Source organism: Pinus tabuliformis, chromosome J (genome assembly GCF_031772625.1).
Source record: "Pinus tabuliformis cultivar Carrire ecotype Pingquan chromosome J, CPIR1, whole genome shotgun sequence".
Classification (NCBI taxonomy): Eukaryota; Viridiplantae; Streptophyta; class Pinopsida; order Pinales; family Pinaceae; genus Pinus; species Pinus tabuliformis.
This window is the reverse complement of record NC_142295.1, coordinates 1579915151-1579921193: the sequence shown is the minus strand read 5'-3', so window position 1 is coordinate 1579921193 and position 6043 is coordinate 1579915151. Positions and strand designations below refer to the sequence as shown.

At 45.5% G+C, this 6043-nt stretch overlaps 1 pseudogene; it reads left to right on the top strand.

The window, feature by feature from the left end:
* The first annotated feature begins 1921 nt into the window (after window positions 1-1921).
* LOC149233525 (25S ribosomal RNA) lies at window positions 1922-4924 on the top strand (annotated as a pseudogene).
* The last annotated feature ends 1119 nt before the right edge of the window (window positions 4925-6043 follow it).

Here is a 6043-nt window from a genome sequence, read left to right as displayed (position 1 = left end):
TCATAGCATAGGGGTTGGTAAAAACTATAGATAGAAAAAATCATAATGACATATATAATTATACGCTGAATTACCTCTCCTACGACATGAAGTGAAAATATCATAATGGTTGAGATAATGGGTTGAAATGTCATAATTACTGCGAGAATTCTATCAAAAACATTCTCGAAGAATATCGTATACAAACGAAATATATCTTGATCTCTCCATCCTATTCCTACGAAGATGGATATGAAAGGAACGAGAGAGATCATAACTTGATTCATCAATGAATGAAACAACAAAACGAAGTGGATGCTCATACATAATGATATGAGCCATATTCCTTCTTCCACTCGAGAAATAAGTGAGCGAAATCTCTCTCATTTGCATGCAGACTTGGTCGAAATAACCCAAATGACTACTAAAATGAGGTTGCGTAATTACCTCAAATTAGATTGTGTAATGACGTATATAAATAATGACTAGAATCATGGACAAGTTTCAGTGATGGCAGCCCTCTCCTTAATTGAGAGCGATGGCAGCCTTTTAGTCAAGCGTTCGCTTCCTCTGCCATCGGTCGAGAGTTCGACAGGCTCACCCTCACCTTGCCGGGGGCATCCTCTCCTATTAGTCGAGCATGCTTACGTATCCTTATGGTCGAGCCTGCTTCCTTGATGCTTATTGGGTGGTGGGCTTATGGTCATGCAACTCAAGTTCCTCTCCCTAATAGTTGAGCTGATGGCGGCCTTAACAATCGAGCATGCTTATTCACCCTACCAGTGATGGTGGCCTTATCAGTTGAGAAACTAAAGTTCCTCTCCCTCTCCTTAATAGTCGAGCCAATGGCAGCCTTAATAGTCGAGTGTGCTAACGCACCCTCAACCATTGTAATGAGTGAGTGACTCCATCAATTATGGCCTTAACAGTCAAGCATGCTTACACACCCTGCCGGTCCTTATGGTCGAGCTCCTGTCGGTGATGGTGGCCTTATCAGTCGAGCCGATGGCGGCCTTAATAGTCGAGTGTGCTAACACACCCTCACCCATTGGAATGAGTGAGTGACTTTGTCGATGGCAGCCTTAACAATCGAGCATGCTTACGCACCCTTCCAATCCTGATTGATTGATTCATGGGAATATTGGTAAGTGTGAAAGACGCATCCCTGGCCCCCTACTGGGCATATAGCCTGGGCGTGTTCATTACCTACGGGGCCCAGGACATAGTGTCAAAGTAGCACTCATCATCATGGAAATCAATTTCCTACCTGGTTTTCTTCAGCAGGATATTGGATTGAGATCGGTTCTATATCCCAAACCGACACGGGTGAACAAGTAGAGTATACTAGGGCGCTTGAGAGAACCATGTTTCAAGGTCAAAATGACCCTGTCACTTCCATAATGACATATGCCCATATATGCATTGATAAGAAAGCGTAATGACATATGCCAATAGCAGCATTTTCTGGTGTAATTACTGCTATCGAGTCATGATTGGAAGGCATGGCAGAGGTTCGTGAGATCGATCTAATTGCTTGCAAAATGACATATATCGAGTCATTCATGCATAATGACATATATAATGAGATTGATTTCGGTCACTAGAGAGAGAGATGAAATCAAAGCATACTCAACATATATCAAGTCATAACTGGAATCACGTACAAGGAAAAGGTCCTCTCCCTAGGGGGTCGAGCCTGCTCGTGCATCCTAAGTGATTGATCAATTGATGGGTGCATTAGCACACTCAACTATACAAAGAGGGAATTTGGTGCAGTGTGAAGAAGGTTCAATGCCTGCTATATCGGAAAGAATGCATCGGATGGATGCTCGAGCATTGAGAGGGAAGGACGCTTCTAAAGGCAAAAGGCCGTGGGGAGATACTGTTCGTGATCCATGGATCTCCAATCGGGAAACTATATCCAAGCCCCATGGCTAGTCCGCGCTCCTTGGACTTGAAAGACTTAGTGAACTGAAACATCTAACTAGATATGGGAAGGGGAATCAACCGAGACCTCGTTAGTAGCGGCGAGTGAAAGCGGATTGGGAAAATACTAAGCAGCAGAGGTTTTCGTTTTGATCTTGGTCTCATTTTCCTAGCCTTGCCTTCTCTGCATGATTCATTTCAGTTCATTGGATGATGGAAGAACCAGGCATGCCGATCTTTGCCCTTTTATTTAGGCTATAAGGTGTCGTAAGGCCGCTCGACCATAAGGGCCGCCATCAAGAGGTAGGCAGAATTGTGAATGAAAAGGTTGGAAGATCTGGCCAAAGAACATGATATCCCTATAGAGAGTCCCATGGTTCGATTCTGTAAGTAAAACGCATCCTGTTTGAATTAGGATTGCTTCTAAGCGAGAAAGGGGGACCACCCTCTAAGCCCAAGTATTCCTCAATGACCGATAGCGTACAAGTACCATGAGGGAAAGGTGAAAAGAACCCTAGGAAAGGGAGTGCAATAGAAAGAAATCTGATGTGAACAATCAGTCGAAGGAATTTCTTGCTTGACCCTTCGGGGGAAAGGAGCGAAGCTGTGGGTAAGATTCTCAGGATCTAATCTGACTAGAAATACCCTCACCCATCGGAATGAGTGAGTGACCCCTATGAAGAAGTAAGGGCCCTCTATTTGTTTCAAATACCTGAGCAAAGATCAGGGTTGGGTTGACCTGGACGTGGCTCACCCTAACATCGTACCATTAGATGTAGGTGCTTTCCAGCTAGGGAATATCCCATTATGACTATTTGACCAGAAACTGGTCGATCTAGCCATGAGCAAGTTGAAGAGAGCTCCAATAGGTCTTGGAGAACTAAACCCACATATGTGGCAAAATATAGGGATGACTTGTGGCTAGGGGTGAAAGGCCAACCAAGATCGAATATAACTGGTTTTCCGCGAAATCTATTTCGGTAGAGCGTGCATATAATATGGCCCAAGGTAGAGCACTCAATGGGCTAGGGTGGCCCAAAGCTTGACAAACCCCAAGGAAACTTCGAGTATAGGCTTAATCAATCGTATAGACAGACTTTGGGTGCTAAGATCTAGAGTCGAGAGGGAAATGGCCCAGATTGTACACTAAGGTCCCTAAGCAATCTCTTAGTGGAAAAGGAAGTGATCGAGCGATCACAACCAGGAGGTGGGCTTGGAAGTAACCATCCTTTGAAGAAAGCGTAATAGCTCATTGGTCTAGCTCCATGGCACCGAAAATTTATCGAGGCTCAAGTGATTCACCGAAGTGACGAGACCTTGGAAGCGTTAAGCGGGCTCTCAAGACCCAAGGTTCTTTATTCCCATAAGGGTGAGGTATTTCTTGCTTAACTAACAGGAGAGGTAATTTCTTGCTCAACTAATAGGAGAGGTAATTTCTTGCTTGACTAATAGGAGAGGAGGGTGAGAAAGTGAGGCGCCAACCAAGTGTCAGTAGTGGGATGTTCTGTTAATCGGGGAAGGGAAAACACCTGGAGATATCAGAAGTGAGAATGCCGACATGAGTAACGATGAATCATGTCAAAAACACGATCACCTGCCAGTTCTAGGGTTTCTGCATTCAGTCAATCTATGTATAGTGAATCGGTCCCTAAGGAACCCCTAAAAGGGCTTTCGTCCGATGGGTACACGAAAGTGACGAAGTTGCCCTGACTACTGAACCATGCGTGTCTGTTGAAGTGAATTGGATGAGAGTTCGATTTTCCAGCCAACCAAATTGAATGAATGCAAAAGTGCACTTTTGTTAGGGTTTCAACTTCCTGGAAAAAACTTCGAATTGGGAGGGCAATCCTCCCGATGAACTAACCGTACCCCAAACCGACACAAGTGAACAATTAGAGTATACTAGGGTGCTTGAGAGAACCATGTTGAAGGAACTTGACAAAATGACCCCATAACTTCGAGAGAAGGGGTGCTCTCCCTCCTATCTTTGGGTTGGGAAAGCGGCACATACTAGGGGGTAGCAACTATTTATTAAAAACGCAGGACTCTGCCAAGTGGTAACACGATGTATAGAGTCTGACACCTACCCGGTGCTGGAAGGTTGGAAGTAAAAGTGTGATAATCTTTGAATGGAAGCCCCAGTAAATGGCGACAGTAACTCTAACTGTCCTAAGTTAGTGAAATTCCTTATCACATAAGTAGCGACCTACATGAATGGTGTAACGACTACCCCGCTGTCTCCGACATGGACCCAGTGAAATTGAATTCTTCGTGAAGATGTGAAGTACCAATGGCTAGATGGTAAGACCCCTTGCACCTTGACTATAGCTTCACAGTGACAACCTCTTACGAATGTCTGGGATAGGTGGGAGGTGGGGAACTATCAATCCTGGAATACCACTCTTTCATCTAAGGATGCCTAACCACTTCTTTCTCTAGATTGATTCTCAGGGCGGGACACTACAAGGTGGGTAGTTTATCTGGGGCGGATGCCTCCTAAAGAGTAACAGAGGTGTGTGAAGGTAGGCGCTTTCAATAATCAAGCATAATGGTCTAAGCTTGCCTAATTGTGAGACTCACTGGTCGAACAGAGACGAAAGTCAACCATAGTGATCTGGGAGTCCCGCGTGGAAGGGCTCTCACTCAACGGATCAAAGGTACGTCAGGGATAACAGGCTGATGACTCCCAAGAGCTCTTATTGAAAGATTCATTTGGCACCTCGATGTCGACTCATCACATCTTGGGGTTGAAGAAGGTCCCAAGGGTTCAGTTGTTCACCAATGAAAGTGGTACGTGAGTTGGGTTTAGAATGTCATGAGACAGTTCAGTTCCTATCTACTGTTGGTGTTGAAGGGAGACCTACGAGGAGCCAACCCTAGTATGAGAGGACTGGGTTGGGCCAACCTATGGTGTACCAGTTGTCACGCCTAGCAGCGTCGGGCAGCCAAGTTGATATGGAAGAACTGTTGAAAGAATCTAAGTTGGAAATCCTTCTCTAGACAAGTTCTCGTAAAAGGTGAAAGAACATCGCTTCGATAGGCGATAGGTGTAAGCACTGCGAGGTGTTCAGCGATATCATACTAAACCAAAAGGAACCTACTCTTTCTTCTGGGAAAAACCACAACTATTCCAAGCAAGCAGAGTAGGCCCAATACTATAGATAGAGAGTCAAAAATACCGTTTAGCCTTGCCTTGAAAATGGTGGGGGAGGGGAGAGGGCTCATTCCTCCAGTATAATGAATCGATCCACACTGGGCTATGATAAGAATCACTCTCCACTCCTCTCTGTATAAAGAAGAAGGGGATAACTCGAGGCAATATTGTCAAGTTGTGGCTACCCCTCCGAGCCAGAAAAGGATACCCCTTCCCTTACTCCTTCCCATTCAACTCTCTGGGCTCTCTGGGAAACCGTTATAGTGGAGAGATCATTTAGAAACTTTTTGGCAGGGTGAGTAAGCGAACTCTCGAATAAAAGGAGAGGGTGATTTCAGTTCACTTAATAAGGTCTTGAAGCCTTAAGATTGGGTTGGATTCAGGTTCCTGAGGAGCCGGAAGGCTGATCGACCATAAGGATGCTACAACAGGCTCAACCATAAGGTGCCGTCAGGCTGCTCAACCATAAGGACTGGCAGGGTGTGTAATCATGCTTGACTGTTAAGCCCACCATCAACGGAGTCACTCACTCATTTCAATGGGTGAGGGTGCATTAGCACACTCGACTATTAAAGCTGCCATTGGCTCGGATGTTAAGGAGAGGGAGAGGAACTTTAGTTTCTCGACCATAAGGTGCCGTCAGGCCGCTTGACCATAAGGACCGGTAGGGTGCATAAGCATGCTCGACTATTAAGGCTGCCATTGACGGAGTCACTCACTCATTCAAATGGGTGAGGACTGGTAGGGGCTCGACTACTAAGGCCACCATCGATTTCTCGCTCGACCATAAGGATGCTACAGCAGGCTCGAATGTTAAGGAGAGGACCGGCAGGGGCTCCATTTTTAAGGCTGCCATCGATTTCTTGCTTGACCATAAGGGAGAGGGCAGCTTTGAAAACATTAGCAGATAGACCTATTTACGCCTTCCTGACCTGACTAAGTAAGCAGAGAAGGTGGCCTCAGACAAAGTACTTGGTCTTGTCT